The 18,842-nt window shown below is 46.7% G+C and overlaps 1 non-coding gene across 1 annotated transcript in view; it reads right to left on the reverse strand.

Annotated features, from left to right (window-relative positions):
* Window positions 1–5,937: 5,937 nt before the first annotated feature.
* Window positions 5,938–18,842, reverse strand: part of LOC102092749 (uncharacterized) — a 77,742-nt gene continuing 64,837 nt past the window's right edge. Inside the window, exons 10-14 of the transcript XR_002408073.2 lie at window positions 15,817–15,968; window positions 11,200–11,349; window positions 7,720–7,810; window positions 7,521–7,622; window positions 5,938–6,673 (exon numbers count right to left, since the gene is read on the reverse strand). This is a non-coding gene — a transcript (uncharacterized LOC102092749). The remainder of the gene's footprint in view (window positions 6,674–7,520; window positions 7,623–7,719; window positions 7,811–11,199; window positions 11,350–15,816; window positions 15,969–18,842) is intronic.

An 18,842-nucleotide genomic window follows, 5' to 3' on the forward strand; every position in this document is an offset into this window, starting at 1 on the left:
GGGAATCCTCCCGTCCTCGTCCCGCAGAGCAGCAAACTGATGCTCAGATGTAAATGGGACGAGATGGGGACCCGGCCCTGATAATTCACATCTTACAGGCACGAGCAGAACCCCATAGCTCCATCCCTCCCGTTTAACCACCGCATCCCATCTTCTCCCAAAGCAGGAACAGCCCTTTGGCATCCCAACTTCTGCTCTCCGAAGCGCCAGCTGCCTCAGCCCTATCGATCCCAAAATCATCGTCAGTGACATTACAACAAAGCTCTTTGCCTTTGCATCCTCGAGTGTGTAACGCACAACCCCTCCCACATGCACTTGTGTTCCAAGCCAGGCAATATTTGGGAGGAAAAGCAGCTCTTTAGGGTCAAACCTGGGATGTTTCTGTGGTCCCTGCGTCCTCCCAGCGTCAGGGCACGACAGGAGCAGGGATGCAGCTCTGGTCCCACATCCCGCTGCTGCGGTTCAAAGCATCTTTCACTGGAGGGTGGCCAGCGACGTCCCAAATTAAAGCATGTATTTGATATCTAGCACCATAACCAGCAACATCTCAAGCTCAGCACATACTGGCTTGTTAAAAAAATAACATTATAAGAAAGCAAGTGGGGCTCCTTCCTCAGGGGCTCAGTTCAGCAGGTAGTTCGGTGCATCCTTAGCTTTACTATCAGGTGGAAACCAACCCGTTCCTGAGGGCCAGTTTGCACGATAGCATAGAGGCTCCTGCTTTCTACCAACATTTGGGGTCTGGAGAGTCCACATCCCTCACCAGATAACACCCCCAGTAGGAAAGATCTCTTTGGTAGGGCAGATTTTGGCAGTCAGGCCACCGAGCAGGGGACGTGTTGCGCATTGAAGATGGAGTCTTTGTCACCTCCTCTGTTCTATTTCTGAAATAAAACATAAAAGCCCTCCTTGCTTTTATTTAAAGTCTTAGGGAAACGTGCCAACAGAGGACAAAACACAGGTGGCACACAACAAACCCCCTGAGAACTGTCTTCTGGTTTAGGAGATATTTCTTAAGGGGGCCAAGTAATGGGGATACATGGTGTGACACACGCTCCCCTTCAAACAAAGCGGGGCTGAAGCCGAACACCCCATTCCTTGGATGCTGGCAGAGCAGCAACCCGAGTACACACACATCCATGGGGCAGAGGTGAGACGGGCTCGAGGAGCCGCTCGGTGATCCAGGAGGTACCACCACACCAGCTGTGAATCCGAATGGAGCTGCTCTGCAAGAGAGCAGAACGCTGCTGCTATATTTGGCTGGTCCCCGAGAGATTTCGCTGCAAAGGAGCATCTGTTTCATTTGGTGCGGTGCCCATCACCCCCTAAAAGACGAGCATCTTGTGACCAGCTATCACCAAGGGCGGTACGAGAGGGGACAACCTGTTGCCAACCTAAGGACCATCTCTTGGAGAACAGGGATGCTCCTGGCAAGATGGGGAGGTTTGTGTCACCAAAAACCCCTTTTCCACCTACTCGAGCCGCAGGATCATTGCAAGACAAAGCAACGGGACGGAAAACGCTGAACTGTGCCTTAGTCCTCACCTGGACACAGCCGTGACCTGACAGCAAAACCTGTTTTTCCATTAGCTCCGTGCTGCGATGAACGCGTGAGCGGTATCATTCCCCGCTCTACCAATTTCATCTTGGGGCAGAGCCAAGGTGCCGAGCGTCTTTGAATTACAGCAGAGAAGAAAGGAGCAGAAAACCACCCACAGAAACCCGAGAGCCGCTTGCTGCAGCCATAAACCTCGCGGCAGCACCGCACACCACACGTTTCTTTCCACTCACCGCATTTTTACCCATCCAAAACAGCAATGCAGAACCAGTGCAAGCACTCAGATTCTTTTTTTTTGAGCATCAACATCTAATATTCCTTACTTCCAAATACTTTCTGTGCATCCCACACTTGTTGCCATCACAAGGCCGTTCATTTCAGCATAAAACCACTGCCACAAAACATGAGGATTATGAAGTGATGCTAGTGCAGAGTCTGAACTGTGCTGCCAACATCTGGGAGGCCAGGAGGGCGATTTGGGGCTGCCCCACAACCCACGAGGTTGTGTGGAAAGGGTCTGTTCTCCCCCCACACGGGTCACGGACCCCACAGTGACACCGACACCCCCCCAGCGGAGTCCCACGCTCTTCCATAGATGCGTCTGAGCGGAGGAATCGGGGTGAGAACGAGCGGGTTCTTCCCAATAGATGGCAGCAATGACTGGGGACACGGGCGATGCTCCCGGCCCGGGGACAGGTGAGCATCCCTGCCCCGGTACAACAGCTGGACCACCCCGCATCCCTCCTTTGCCACCGTTCCGCTATTGAGCGCTTGAACTCCAGCAGTTTCCTCCCCACCACCTTCCCCTCGCCCTCCCCTATTCAATTCTCCGCTACTTTTGGCTGGCGGAGGCTTTTAAATGCCGAGTGAGGAAGAGGCCGGCAGCACCAGCACTAGATGTACCCTGAAAACAGCCCGTGTCCGTGGAGCCGGGGTTTTGTTACCCTGTGTCCCTAATCGAACTCTTTGTCACTTAATCACGCTTTTGGCAGCGGCGTAAGAAACAAGTAATGAATCAAGTTATTGTATTTCCTGGATTTTACTCTGCTATTGTAGTGCGCGACCCCAGTGAATATTCTGATGCCGCTTCTTCCCCTGGGTTAATTCCTCCAAGCCTGGTCAAAAGGGCTTTTTTTTTTTTGTGGAAAAAAGCAGTTTTGCTAACACCACGCGGTGTATAATGGTTTGAAAAGTCTCATCTAGCGTTGTTAAATCTCTGCAGAAAGGGAAAATGGAAAGAATTCAGACATGTTGGGAGCTGGGAAACCAGGGGAAGAAAAAGCAGCACGAAGTTGCTTTACAAATACAGGCCTCCTACTTCGTTAACACATTTAAGTAATGTTAATTGCAGTGCGCTGCAGTATAAAGAGGCATTTGTAATTGATTAATCTATGTTTGCCATTTTCTAATTAAAGAGAAAAGAAACCCTAATTATTCCACTCTGTACCAGGCAGCGGAACAGTCATTACGGAACAAGCAATTTTCCCTCCTCAGACAGTGGGTTCCCCTGTTCTCCCACGTTCCATCAGCCCCTCCTGCAGCACAGCTGATGCCTGCTCCTCAGCCACAAGCATCCCATATTTTTCAGCCCCCCCTCCCCTCCACGGAAAATAAGATTGAGAGGAACATTAATTTTGGGACGCAATCCCATCGCTACTTTTGTACTAGTGCTGGGAGACTGGAAAGAAACCAAGACTACTGGGGGGCAAGAAAGGAATTAAAAGTAACCCCTAACAGAGTGTCAGGTGGAAAGAGCTGACAGCAAGCCTGAGCTGCTGCTGCCTTGTTCCGCATTGCTCAGACAACAAAGAAAGGCAGAGAGAGTATTTGCTGTCCTCAGGGTGCAAATCACAACCTCTGGGCCAAGGTGATGGACTCAGCAGCTCCGTCGATAAAGAAGAAAGCCCAGCCTAACTCTCCCATTCCCTCCTGTGCACCCTGGACCATTGCAACATCTCCCCCTGCTTGGGGAGGGGACGCCGGGGTCCAAGAGGAGCCAAAATTGGGAAAAAACCTCCAACGGCATCGTGGAAACTGCGTTTCCCCTCTCTGAAAGGTTAATGTCTACAATTAAGTTGGGCAAGACAGATGCAGAGGTAGGTAAATTTGTTCAGCGATACAGCAGCTGCTGATGGAGAAAGATGTAAGGAAAACAGGCTCCCCTTTCCCCGCCTTAAGTGAGGCAGGATGGAACATTTTCTCTTTAATTGGGAAGACATGCTGGCGATGCGGCTCCTGCTGATCAACCGCACGCCAGCGCCTGACTCGACAAACTGGGCAACTCCAGGACGCTGATTTGCTCCATCACGCAGCCGGCACACGAGATGCGGGAACGTCAGCTCCGCTCCCCAGAAACAGTTAAACCGCACCGCTTCGCGCTCCAAGTGAATATTCGGGGCAGGTGATGCGACCCCCTGGTTTAATTCAAGTGCCCACTGCAGCGTCGCTCCCTCTGGTTTCTCTAAAGCAGCAGCTGGGGACAAGAGGGGACACTGGGCTCCCCTGTGACGATGGGGACGATGCTGATCACCGAGCAGAGTCCGGATTTCTTGCTGCAGAGATACTGAGGGGCTGGAATGCAACTTTTTCACCATTTAATAAAAGCTTTGAGAGAATAAAATATTTCATAATTAGACAGTGGGACTCATTATTCCAATATATTGTTGAAGACACGTAGGCGGATTTTTAAAAGGAGCTTAGACATGAATAAAAAAGAATAAGCAGTTTTAAGCCAGGCGAGGGTTTAAAAGAGAACATAAAACCCTCGTGCTGCAATTTAAGGCCCATTTTTAATAATTGGGGGTTGAGAGGAGCATTATTCCCTGCCAAGTGCCAATGTCCTCCTCCTTGCTACAACATCTTAACTGGAAGAAGAAAGTTGTTCTCAATCTTGCATGGGATCATTATCCCCACTCTCAAAGTGGACCAAACGCAACTACTTCCATGACACAAAAACAACAGAAGGGACAGAATGGGAGGGTTTTAAAATAAAGCTCTTTCAGGGTAGGTGAATAACATGCGGTGAGATTTAGTTCCTGCCCCTTGGCTGAAGCAAATCCCAAAAAATGCAGCTTCGGAGAGCCCAGAGGTAGATGACAAGGAAATAGCACAACTCAAACACTGGGTTTTAATTCTCCTGGTATAACAGAGACCCCAGAAAACTGCAGGGATCCGTTGTGCTGGGCGTTACACATCCCCTAGACACTGCTGATAAGATTATTTTGGTATTTATTACGCGATAAAGTGACACAAGTGAGAAGCGGCCAGTTCACGCACAGAGAGACTGAAGATCCAGTTCCCCATACCCATACACGTGTGTTTAATTTTAAGCACGAGTAATCCTTTAAATCACAGGGCTCTAAGGAACCACTCATGCTTAAAACGAAGCACATATGTGGATGTTTGCAGGGTCAGGCCTGGCAGATCACTTGCCTCAGTTTCCACCTGTTGGGGGGTCTCTTTTCACATTGCCATTTCTCCCAGTTTTGCCCAGTTTCAGCTACACACTGTGGTACCTGGGCTGTACCTGTGTACCTGGGGCCTCAAGACGTTCCTTTTATATAAGTAACACGCTTAGTCTGTTATCAGAAACCTCCTGAAGGAGCAAAAAATAAATTGAAAATGCAGAAAGTTAACTAAATACATTCTTATCCAATGCCCAGGGAGCTCAGAGGTGAGCAGCACATTTTTCCCCCCATCAGCTGGATATTTCTGTGCTGGGCATAGATGGAGCCCATGGATGAGGATGGAACAAGACGCAGGGAAACAGGGAAGGAATTCAGCTGAGAATTAGAGTTACGTGGCCTGTTTCTAGTTGCACTCACAACCTTGGGCCAGCTAGATCATTTTTTGTGCCCGTTTTGCCCTCCTTTGTTTTCTGTATTCACGGTTTAATTTGTTCAGGAGAAAAATGTATTATAATGTATTATAACACCTGAGCTCAGGGCTAAATTATACGAGATCCCAACCAACAGAAGCACTTACCAGCTACTCTGGGAACCGAGGGACCTTCCCAACGACAAGGCGGCCGAAAAACAAGTTGTTTTGGAAAACAATCTTTTCCTTATGTGAATCCAACCACTCAGTGTCACAAACACAGAGCAAATCTGAAAACCTCAAACAGAGCTTTGCATATCACTCAAACCCACTCCAAACAGTCACTTTTGAGAAGAGAAACAATAATAAATACCAGAAACCCCTCAAACTTACCAGTTAGAAGGGGTGTGAGGCTATAGGAACCAGGTGGCAAACAGCTACCCCAGCAGAAACACATTTTCTTCCTTTCCCACCCCAATTTAAAGGGGCAGAGGGCAGGTAAAGTAGGAACTGCAACTCGGGCTCAATTCTTATCTCTGTAATATAAATAAAACCAAGAAAATGCAGGATTTGGAACCTGGCGGATCTTTCAGTGCAGCTTGTGAGACTAGAAATGACTGTTTTGCCCAGGGAATACAAAGCAAGTTGAAGTACAATAGAGATTGACAAATCTGAGTAATGTAAGTGAAGGCAGAAAGGTTTATAATAACAGGGTATGTTGGTAAAGAAGACCCTGGAGATAATTTTCCCATATGATGCTTGGTTTAATACTTAGGTAAATGCACATAGACACGGTCTCTTGAGACGTTACATTGATCCTGGAGTTGGAGCTCAACCTCTGGACAAAATCCTTCTGAAGATTTTTAGATGTGAAACAGATTTCCCCCATCCCAGATCTCGACGCGTTGGGATGTGTGATGGAAATTCATCCCCGTTCTGTGCCCAGCTCGTTGGTTTTGACCCTGCTCAGCACAGAAGCTCTGCCTGTCCTTGCCTCATCCCCGTGCTAAACACAAGGGGATGCAGGAATGAAAGGGAAAAAAATAACAGAACTAATGTCTTTTTAATGATTTGGAGAAAGAGCTAAGCTGTTGAAATCCTCCCGTTGCTAATCAGGTGATTTATCCCTTGTCTGCCATCACGTTAAATTCTAGGAGGATCTTCTCCTACCTGGCGTTTATGGTTTATCCGATGCCCTGAGGGTTCTCCTGGGCGGCTGCTCCCAGCAGGACCTGTCCGGGACTCTATCTCATCGTGCCGAAACGCCACCGGAACGTCGTTCTTTGCGGAGAGAACTCACTGAAGGAAACCACCAAGAATTTGGCTCCACATTATCACCCAAATCACTAGTAAATTATCTACTTTGTTTTAAGAAAGGAGCACTTGGAGCAAGGAAAGACAAGGAAGTTCATCCAAACCCCTTGATCTGAATCCCCTTTGGGCACAATAAAAATATGTTCTGGCTTTCTATTCCTTTATAGATTGTAGGCAATGAAAGCTTCAAGCTCAGCAAGCCCCCCAGTGCTTGGCTTCAGTCGGCGGAGATGGTATCTGGGGCTTTTGGAAAAATTTTAAAGGGTTGGAAGATGTCTGCAGCTCTGACATGATTATTTATGGGCCTTCAGTGAGTGTTGGCTGGAAAAATCATCAAGAGTGGGGAAAAAACAAGATAATGAGGCTCAATAGGCTTCTTTTTTGCTAATATAGAACCCCCAAAAAATAAAGGGGTTTCTGCAAATCTGTAGGATTTGCTGTGAGATCATTGCGAGAGTTTAACCTGCGAAGACAGACGAGGCCAATATCAGGAAACAAAAACCACAAATGTTGGTCACATTTGGAGAGCAGTAACTTGAGGCAGTTTGGCTTAAAGCCCCGAGCGTGTGTGTGTGTGTACAAACCTCCCTTGACTCGCCATTTAGACACTTTATAGCCTGAAATAAGGGCTTTATCAGCTACAGAACTAAACCTGACACCTCTAGAGCTGCTTTCTGCTCTGCGAGGGAACAGCGGGGAGAAGCCTGATCTGTATTATCCCTGTTCTGGTGCAGTCAGAGGTTTGGCACAGCAAATTGGTGGTGGAGGAATGATATAAATATTAGATTGATGGCCTCTGCTCCAGCAGCTTCTTGTTGAGTCCCAGACGAACCTGTTTGGAGGTGGAGCAGGAGTGTTCGGAGCAGCCTCACATATCAGCAAGGCCAAGCACAGAGGACACCATGGACCAAGGCTGGAGATACTGGTCAGGATCCTGCGGAGAAGATGGGGCTGATGGTCCTTCCAGAAAACTGGAAAGGCTTTAGTAAGACAAACAAACAGTAGCCATTCGCTTCTCGGGAGAGACTTACACAGGATTGAAGAGTTTTCTCATGGCTCCAGAAGCAACTGTCGTTATCCACAGCTCATCTCTGTGTCAAACTGAGGTTTCTCCTCTTCCCCCTGCAACACGTTGAAAGGAGTGAAAAGGTTACACATTTATCTTATTTCTTCCTCTCCCAGGACTTGTCTTTACTTTTCTCCTATTTCCTTCATGCAGGGGGAGGGAGAGAGAGAGGGAGAGAGAAAAAGGAAGCAAAAAAAAGTACTCCATGGAGAATTCAAGTGAGCAGAATGACACGGCTCTTACGTCCGCTCCGAGTCTCTCCCACGCACAGCCCGTGGCTTCCAGCACAATATCTGCCCGGCCGCAGCTCTGTGTCAGCTTTGATAAGAGCCCCTGTGTAATCAGTGCAGTACCAGTTATCCGGCTACAATACGCTACGATTTCCTCTTGTGGCTTCTTCATTCCTGTTTATAATTAAAGAAGGACTTCTTGCCATGCCAAAGGCTATATAAAAATAAGTAATAAGTAATAAAGCGATGGCAGCGATCCAAGAGCTTGCTGCTGCCGCTCTTCTTGCAGCACAGTAATATCCAGCGGTGGTTAATGGCATTTTGGTGTTTGATTCAACTATTTGCATCCAGCAATTATGGGAAGATGCAGCCAGCCCAGGTGAAGAGAAGGGTTGATCTGGCTTAAGATTACTGGATATTTAGCCTTTATATTTAGAAGAAGTTGGAGCATTTGCTGGGTTTTGTTCATGGCTTTGTGTTCATTCTGCTGCAATCAAGTTGGCCTAAAGTCATAAGCAGGGCAGGTGGTTAGAAGCTCAACCCTGGAGCCAGAACTTGTTCCATCCATTAATTATTTGTGTTGGATAATTAGCACAAGCGCTATGGAAATCATGGCCCCATTGTGTAAATACATATGGTGCCCCCAAGAGCTTCGGATTTAAATAGACGGGAGAGACAATGGGCAAATTAGCCAGTGCTACACAACAGGTCACCGAGAGCCAGCGGTCCCACCCCGACTTCCCATTTTCCAGGACAAACTGTTCTCTTCATTAGCCCATGCGACTTCAAAGTGCTCCAAACCTCAGCCCCATGCTTAAAAGTTCTTTATCTCACTCCAAGTGCCTTCGGTCCCTGTCCCTTAGTCAAAGGGACATAGGGATAAGGAGGGAGGTCTCCTGTGGCACTGTATTTCCTTTCCCTGCTCGTGGTGAAGCTTTGTCATGCGATCTCCTGCACAAACCAGATGATTTTGTTCTGTTGCACATGGAAGAGAACTTCTCTTCCTAACCATGTACATTTGTGGGGTGTAACTGCTGAACAACGCGCTGTTATCTATTCTTTATTCTTCGGAAGGCTCAGTGCAATGGGCACAACAGACACCCCAGGGAAGCCACTTCTCCAGGGACACACAGGTGACGCCAGTTTGCAAGCGAGGGTCTAAGATGCAAGGACTGAAGTCAAGGAGGACATCTGTGGAAGGAGAGGGTGCTGGATCAGCCAGCGCTGTAACCACAAGAGCATTTGATCGCGTTCAGCATCCTCTCGCTGGAATGAGAACTGAGCTGAGCACAGACACAGCGGCACTTAAAAACACAAAGTGTTAAAAAGTCAGGGTGATTTCTTCACCTGCCTCTGATGTTTTATGCACTGAGCTCACTGGGATGAACTCACTTAGGGAGTTGCAAAGGTTCCCAAACAAAGGCTCCTACCCATTCCGGATTGCACATGAAAAACATCGCTCCCCGTCACTCTGAGTCACTCCTGAGCCGCTGAGCCAAGCTTAACCAAACCAAACCAGCCCCACAGCCTGGGGAGGGGGCTCCCTGCCTTTGATGTCCTTGGCTAGGAACAGCCTTACCCGTTCTTACACCTGAGAAAACATTCTGCAAAGAACTTCCTTGCCTTTCGCTTTGATGCTGCCTTTCACACTCTTTCCTTCCTTCGCTTCATCTGCTTTCCCTAATGAGAATGTAAATGAGGTACTGCTGGGTAACTCTGAGGATCTCGAGATACTTAATGAAGATGGATCAATTAAACATACAACCCTGGATGAGACAGAAAAGCATGGAAGTGCTTCCTGGAGCCGTCTCTATTGCTCTGAAACAGAGACATTTCTCAAGTGCTGTGGGCGTTCTGTGGGTTATGGAGAGACTTCGAACGTGGCTCATCTCAGCGGTACCTTAGCGCCCTCCTCTCCTAAGTCTCCCTTTATTATTTATCTAGCAAAAAAAAAGGTACTTAATAGGTACATCCCCTTTTTAAAAGGAATTAGAGTCATCCAGGGTCAATAGCAGGCAGAAGGGACTGGATGAAACTGGTAACAGTTTGAATCATGCCTTTAAGATGGCTCTTATTTTATTACCATTATTATCCCTCTACTTCCGCGTTCAGGAGGCTCTGGAGTATCAGGTTGCTTAGAAAAATTTCCATCATTAGGCCTGATTTTCTGCTCATTTCGGAAGACACAATGCTGAAATCGCCGGAGCTACACTTCTGCAATTCCTTCTGGAAATGCAATTCAGAGCTCGTTGTGGTTGAGCCTCAGCCACTGAAGCCCACTGACTTCTGCATTAGAGCAGAGGGGCGATGAGAATCTTTGCCTTAAAGGACTTTGATGCCCCATTTGCAACTTGTTTCCCGTCCTTGATTCACCCTGGGTCTCAGCACCTCACCAGCTCTGGTGGAGAAGCTGCCACTCCAGCCTGGTTCCAATGTCTGCACTTGGAGCACAACTTTCTACTCCGGTATATCCCGCTTGGGTTGAGAAGACAGACATTAGCCACAGAACCCCCTTTTTGTGGTTTCCCGACTGCTTCGGTTTAAGAGTCCTTTTCCTCTTTCCCCATCGATGCGATTTTCTTCGGGAGATACGGAAATTCGCAGCGCGAGCTTGTTAAAACACCAGATGGTTTTTGGCGGTGACGGTGGCAGAGCAGAACAGATACTTACAGGCTTGACTGAAGTTTTCCCAACTAAATCCTACCACAAATATGCAGTTGCCTTCCTGTGAGAACGATCTAAACAAGACTGGATGTGTGGATCCGGCCACCGAACGCCCCGGACAAACAGAGGATTTATTCACCGGTCAGTCCCAAACAGAACTTACATACTTGTTTGCCCACTTTCCAGTTGTGTTTCCTCTCCCAGCCTTTGGGCAGGTGATGGCCAGATCCAAACCTCACTGAGATGAAGAGGAACCTTTCCCTGATTTCGCTGGCCTTTGGGTTAGGACGCAGTGGGTTTTTAACCAGCTATTTTATTCTCTATCCCACCTCAACCTTAGGAATCCAGCACAAGCTTAAAATAGGTTATTTTAACACAAATAACAACCCAAAGCTCCAGGTGGGACCGATTTGTCACATGGATTTACAGCAATGCCAGGCTTAGCTGAATCTATCCTCACATCACCCAGACTAAGGCTCTGAGTGTCCTGATGCCTAGAACTGCCTCCAAAACAGACCTGGGGTTAAACCTGCTCCCAAAGCTCAGCTTACCTGCTGCTGACCTTCCCAGCTGCTTCGGGGGAGTCCCAGCTGGTGGAAAAGCCTCAGCAACACCTCTGTATAGGTCCCCAAATTCCACTTGTGTTTATGTGAGTGTTGTCACATCATGTCCTCCTGCAGATATTCTCAGGTCAGCTCTTCCTAAAGATAAGAAAGGACACAGAGAGTCAGAATCATGGCAAGACAAACTGCCAGCAGAGAGCATGGGGGGCACTGGGTGTGCAGAAGCCCATCCCAAGCTTTCTATTGCCACCAAAATTTAGATATAACCAGAGAGTCTTGGCAAATAAAGTAGGATTTAAATGACATATCACTGTTCGCAACGAGGAGTAGTAATACCGAGAACTATAAGAGCATTTCTAACATGAGCAGCTCTGCGAGGCAACGTGACAAAAGCCGGGTCAGGTTAAGCTCCGGTCTGGCCTTGCGCATCGTGTTAAATGCAAAGGTGAAGAACTCGTCTTTCTGACCCTGTTCTTTTAAGTCTCATCCAGCTGCGCAGATAAAGATGATTTGTGGAGCATTTCATTACTAATATCACTTATCTCATATTCCAAGAGATGATACCGAGTTATCTTAAGCCTTTTCTCACACCTGATGGCTATATCATTGAAACAGATGAACTAATGCAGAGGCTGAGGCTGCTGGATTTGTGCGGTGGGTTCCAGCTGACTCAGGGAAGTACAGAAAAAACAGGCTGCATTTTGTACTTGGATTCAAAAAGCAGACATGTTTTATTAAAAAATAAATCAGGAATTCCCTGGAACAAGAAGAACAAATGGGTTTGTCACTATTTGCACTGCTCAGTAACTGGATTTTGGAAAGACAAGAGCCTTGATCATCATGAAACACCTTCTGCGTATCTCTGGGTTCTACAATTCGTTTTCCTAAGACAAACCTGACTCTTCAACACAAGTGAGATGGGCCAGAAAGGCCGGTTTAATTCTTTTGTATTAAACATGAAGCAAAGTGCCACATATATCACACCAACAGCAATTAATCACAGCTTTCTCCAGCATCAAGAAATCTAAATCACAACAAGGTCCCGTCTTACAAAGCGCCTTTGGGTTTCACATGTGATGTTACAAATTACTTCAAGTGACAGCATGTCAAAGTGCTAATTAATTTGATGAGTTTAAGTTATATTCTACAGAGGAAGGAACCACGTAAGAACATCAGATTTTTTATATACTATCTCCTACGGGAAAAGCCTCATATAAAAAGCAACCTAGTTATGTCTGGCTTTTATTATTTATTGAACAATGCTCCATTGATTCCCAGATCCTCTCCAGACAGCTCATAAACAAGGCCTGGAGTGCAAAGTTTAGAGAAGGACAAAGACTTCTGAACTCTGGAGCACAACACAAAGCTCTGCGATTACCCACACCAGGAGGAATGGACGGAGCCGGGACCTATAACAGAGAAATGCAAGAAATGCAAACATATTTTGCTGAAGGAAGAAGCCAGATTTCTATGAAAAGTGCAGGTTTTGGGTACACTTGCTCCAGAAGCGTTTCTACCGTACTCATTAACTCCTAGTTCATCCAAAACTTCTTGCCCCAAGGAATGCTCAGATTTATTTTGGGCAAGCACACGTTTTTCTCAGGCCTTTGGTTGAAAACTCTACCTACTTGAAATCCACACTAAGAAGGAGGGTTTCACGCGGTTTGGGATTTAGTGGTTTATATAAAAGAGGCCGCAGGTCCTGGACCACCACGCTGTTTCACCGTGGTGCTTCGGAAGGTTTAAAATGGGACCATTTCCCCGAGCATCTCCCCGGCGGCTCAAACAAAAGGCAAGTGTGACTGTGACAAAGTCAATGGCACCGAAGGCATCTGGAAATCACCCCCTGGCTTCCCCGGTGAGGCTGGCTGGACACCCAAAGGACCTGGAGAAGATACCTGCCCCAAATCACTGCTGGCATCTGGCATTCCCACAGACAACGTATATAATCTCTGAAATTGGCTCGATTGCTCGGAGGCTCTAAAAACCAATGGAACAACTTCAGCGGGAGCCACAACTCCATAGACCCAGCTGTTAAATCATTTAAAGGCAGCTGAAGCCACATTCAGTTCTCTCCCATTACCGTCACTTCCCACGTAAGCGAGCGCTGATGCTCTCTCTCTTTCCAGCGAAGGCAGAGGTGGGGTCCGTGGGATCGTGTTCTCAGCAGAGAATCTCAGCATTAAAACATCATCCACCCTACGACAAGGGTTGAGAACCCCTTGGCCTCCGTGAACCCTGCGCCAGTGTTTTCCAGCGCTGTCCGAGGGGCTCCCTGTGTTATTGCAGGCAGCCCCGTCCTACCCTGGCTCTCGTTCTTGTTGCTGATTGTCATTTCTAATCTTTTGGCAACACGCGCAGTCCAAAAAAACCAAATTAAAAACAACAAAAAAGTTCCTCTGAGTTGGCTCCATCTCAGCTTCCTGGCTTGAGGGATGAACTGCGCTGCCCCAGATCCAGCTCTTCTGAATATCCAAAGTACGCTGCGAGAAAGGTCATTGGAAGGGAGTGGGCTAATTCAAGGCACAATTGTATCACACTTTAAAAAAACCCGAGCCTGATGAACCTATTTTCCACCTGACGGGCTTGTGCAAGTATTCCAGCCCCGCCGAGGATTCAGTAAAAACATGCCCTTAGAAACCTCACTTGTTTCTGTGAAATCCAGAAGGTCATTCCTTTATATGCCACTGAGAAAGCTGGTGTCAGCTTCGTTCTGAGACCAGCCAACGTTACACCCTTACACCCTGGGCTATGAAAGATACACTCAGAATCACCAGAAACTTCATTCCATGCCCCAACAAAACCAGAAGAGGCTTTAGTAAAGCCTCCAGGGCCAAAGATTTCTTCCATATCAAGTAATAACACCAGTATGTGACGATATTTGAACCCAGAGCATCTATTTCACTTCCTTTCAAATGCAAAATGGACTGTAGTCATATCTGTAATTGATGCAATCATAAAAACTTCCTAGTTATCCACTCTTTTAGCGTTACTATGCCTCCCTTTGGAAATGGTTTCAGTTACATTTCCATCGCTGGATTCAGAATATTCTGGTTTCTCAGCTAAAACCTATAATACTGAATCCTACCAGAATTCACATGAGCATCTGGGTTGCGTTTGGGTTTTGGCTTTCCTTACCAGAATAGCGAACAGCGGCTGGGAGGAGAACGAAAATCATTGGGACCCATCTCCTGCTTCAAGACAATGAAGTTACATAATAAGAGAGGAGAAACCCGTGTGATTTAGCAGACAAGAGGATCAGAGAATCGTTTTTACTGCTAAAATCTATGCAGAGGTCCAGAGGCAGATCCAACAGAAACAGCAGCGTATGTGGTGTGGTGTCGTGTCTGCGGGTCCGCTCGCTGACTCGGCTCCACGGACGGACACCAGCCAAAGATTTCACCCCTCGATCCTGATTCGTTGCTATTAATTAAAGCTCAGACACATCTCTCATACTTCCTACTCGCAACATCCACCATGACCAAAACCAGCCTCTCTGGGTCTTTCCTGTCCCGTTTGGATTTGGTGTGAGCCCCGATAAAGGCATCAAAACCAAGGGGAAGAGCAGGGAGAAATTCCCCTGCTGTAGCAAGAAGGTATTTTATCGTTTGGGAACCACTGTCCTTGCTGGAGAAACTGTTGTCCAATAGAGACTGCAAAGCCCAGAGCAGAGAATTCAATCACGTGGGACTATTCTTCTTAAAACTGTGGATGGACTCTTGTGGTTCCTACCTAAACCTTATCCCTAGGAGGATCATCTTCCTCCTATTATGCAGCATTAAAACTGGAGTTTGCTTATGCTGCAACAAAATTAATCCCCAGGATGTAACTAGCATGGGTATATATTTCCTATTCTCACATCTATTTATTTATCTTAGTAGGAAACAGCTTCCAGTGAGACCGGCCTTCGTCCCCCCATCCCCGGGTGACTGTGACACCTCCAAGTAGAAACATTCCTGTCCCAACAAGGAGAATTTGCCACCTACCAGCTCCTGTTTTCTGTTCCTTTTCCAAGTATTGGTTGCTATCTTTACGGAGTTTAAATCACAAAGTTTACATTTCACCCAGCTACACCCAGAGGTGTAATCCTGCTTTGAGTGGGATCCATGGCAAAACTCCAGTTCCATTAGGCGAAATATATATTTCTGCAGGGAGCCTAAATGAATCGTTTAAAGCTACAAGAGAAGGAGTTAATTAGGACGTACAGGGCTTGTGTTGACTAGCTGGTTTTAATCCTTTCAACGCAGGAAGGGTGATATGTAACGGGAATTTTTCATTTGGTTTTTTAAGGCTTTGAAAAACGTTCGAATAGGGATGCTATTAATGCCGTTTCACAGTCCAAAAAACTGTCATCTCCATTTCTACTGCTAAAATAAAACAATGCGCTGCTGAAATGAAGCTATATTTAGGGGCATAAGCTGTTCTAAGGAGTTAAGCCAACATCTAACGCGGGACTCGGGAAGGAAATTCCCTGCAGGTGGGTAATTTCGGAGCTGCTCGCTGCACTTTATTTCAAAGCAGCCGGTATCAGCCACTCCAGGAGGGAGCTCAGGAGGGTGATTGGGCTGGTGAACCCGCGTGGCCCATTCTCCGCTCTATTTATACCTTTCTGTGCCTCGGCAGACCTCGAGAGACCCAAGGACTCTGCTCATGTGCATCCCGCTGTCAGACCAAGGGTTGTTGAGCCCACACGTGAATCTGCTCCGTCACCGAACGTGCCTGGTGCTGTTGATCGACCCTCCATCGCGCTCAGCGTCCTGCAACAACCAAACTTTCCATTAAAGGCTATTCCAGCAGCACCTTTCTCATGCACTGAACCCGATGCCCTCCCCAGAATAACGGCTTTTGCTCCTTTCACCTTCAGGTCTGTGTATTTGGAGATATAGCAAGTTAAGAATTTCCTTATTGCATATTAATGCCCTTTAATGCGCTTTGAACCTTTTCATTTTAATTGCATTAGTTGCCATTCTATTTAAAGTTCCTACAATCTGGTTACTCTTATTCAAATCAGGTTTCCGATTCTCCACACTTAGCTGCCGTTTTTCCGCTTTGCTAAATGCGGAGCTCTTTTTTCCTGCGACCTTAAAATCAGCATTAGCACCTTGCAGAGGACAAACGGGAAAAGACGAACCCCCCCTTCTTTGCAACCATAGGGCCTGATCTTATTCCCACTCATGCAAAACAAGTGAGCAAATGATTTTTCCCTCAGGCCTTGTTTAATTTTCACTTCCCTGCTATTCAGTTGCTCTTTTGGATGGGGGAAACTGAGGCAAGCACAGATCTATGAGCCAGTGGGAACATGTTCATCTGTCCTTGCCTCAGTTTCCCCGTGGCAAGACCTAAGATTGGCGTCTCATCCTGTTGCTCTAACTGTGACACTTTATCAGACTTGGTAAAAGAAAATGCAATTAAAGAGGATCAGCTGCAATTAAGCAGGATCAAAATAGTTCCCCTCCCATTTAAACAAGCAAATTAAGGGCAATTTTTTTTTGAATGTGCCCATTTATCAACTGTTTCTATGGTAACACTTGTTTTTCTTAATACTGTGTCTCATTTGTATCATGGTAACACCCTGTAATCCTGGGCCCATTGTCCTGGGTTCAGTGGAAATGTGTATGAAAGGGAATCTTTTTCTCTAAAGATCTTGCTGGCTGCTTACAGACTTTGACACAGGTTAACTTAAACTGCTACAAATTCACAATGGGCACTGTTAGTTTGGCTTATTCCAGCATAGGCGAAATACCTTCCTGACCTGAACCGAAATAAATCCGATTGAAACTGAAGAACCAACGTTTACTCAGCAATTTGCAACCCTTTAACCAAACTAGTTTAAAATCACAGCTTCAACAAAGCGCTTTAACTCATTCGAGTGGAGCGAGGCTATTCCTCGCTGTCAGAAACGGTGGGTTTTGTACTGAAATGCCTCTTTGGGTGTTAAATTCCAGCAGCCCCTGTTATTTTGCCCTGGATGCAGGTCCCGAACATGCGCCGCTGCGGGGATGCACCATCCTGTCTGACCTGCTCATTTCCACAACATTCAAGTTGCGCCGGGGCTGTTTCGTGTTGTGTGACGAACAACCTGGAGGTGCAGCAGAGGCTTCTCCATCAGAACAACCCGCCCTGGAAACCTCTCAGAAGCACAGAGGGATACCTGGGTCTGTCCTAAGGACACGGCTCATCAATGCCTAAAGATGCTGCTATAAACTCCCTGGAGATTAACGGAGGATTGAAGGCCGTGTACATCGATGAAATTAATATCACAACAAAGATTACACGGGTGCTTTCAAATGACAACTAATTCTATTCAGAGGCCAGAAATAGCGACGCGCTATTTCTACCGTAGGCTGCCTTTGATCTGTTCTAGAGAATTCATAAAAGTTTGAGGAGTTTCTGACAAGTGACCTGCGCCTACAAACCGTTTTCATACGAGGGGCTGAGCAGCTCCTGGTAAAGTCCAGGCATGAGTTTTGCAGTCTGCGTGGGTAAAGCTTTGCAGAATCAGGCCCTGCGTGGCCTCTGCTCCCTGCTTAATTTGCTGTTATTTGTTTAGCTCCTGTGCAACAGAGGTTTCCTTAGCAACCGCTGTATCCTTTTACAAGTCATTGTTAATGACACACATTGACGTCGGCTGTGTGCGAGGATGCTAAAAAGGATGGCACCCAATAAAAAATAACCTTCGTGATTACCCGGTTTCCTTAAGTAAACACCACGATTATCCATCAGGAACTCGCTTAGGGGGACTTCTCTTTTGAACAATAATGTATGTCGCCTTTAGCATTACCAACGGGAGCCTTTTCAAAGCCTGCAAAGGGCAATAGGAAAATCTCTTCTCCTTTTCTCTTTGTGCCTAATGCCAACACTTACTAGCACACGCTGGCCCCTCCAGACTGTCGTGCTCCTAAAGACCAAGACTTAATTTCCTGCACTTTGTGATAGTCTCAGCTTTGCTCACCCACTTGCAGCCTGAGGGTCTGCAAATCCAGGCTCAGATTCCCCAAAATGGGGACACTGGCTGCTTCTTTTTACAAAGCGAGCAAAACCTGCTGGCTCATCTCTTCTGCACATTCTTTGCACTGAAGAAGAGATCAGGTGCAGAATAAAGGTCCCCAACGGGGTGAAAACCACAAGTTTCCTTCACCGACTCCACAGCACATCTGGGACTGAAGACAGAATGGGACACGATTAACTGATTTTATTACTGATTTCATTAACGTTCTTCTGAAGATGTTGGCCAAAGGCAACGATGGCTCAGAGCCATTGTCCAACGTGGTATTAATAGGAGTTTGTGCATGTAGCTGATCTCTGTTGGAGGGGTGGATAGAGAATCCACATCGAGCTCCTACTGCCAGTACTAAGCTCTTAGTGGTACCGGAGCGAGCTGGTTTGAACCCTGCCTGTATCTCTGTTGTTCATCTAGAACGCTGACATGCCCTCAAATGGAATTTGGAGGTTTTCCCATGGGAAATTATGACTTTGCATCCAAACCTGATTATTTTCCAGTTTGTGATTATTATTTTTTGACCAAAAAGTTGACGCTGTCTGTTTGCAGATAAAACTGGATTTGCTGTTTTCTGCTGAAAATATGCAAAAAAAAAAAAAATTGAGGCAAACATGCTTTCCGTGGATGTTTT

The sequence above is a fragment of the Columba livia genome, chromosome 25, assembly GCF_036013475.1.
Source record: "Columba livia isolate bColLiv1 breed racing homer chromosome 25, bColLiv1.pat.W.v2, whole genome shotgun sequence".
NCBI lineage: Eukaryota > Metazoa > Chordata > Aves > Columbiformes > Columbidae > Columba > Columba livia.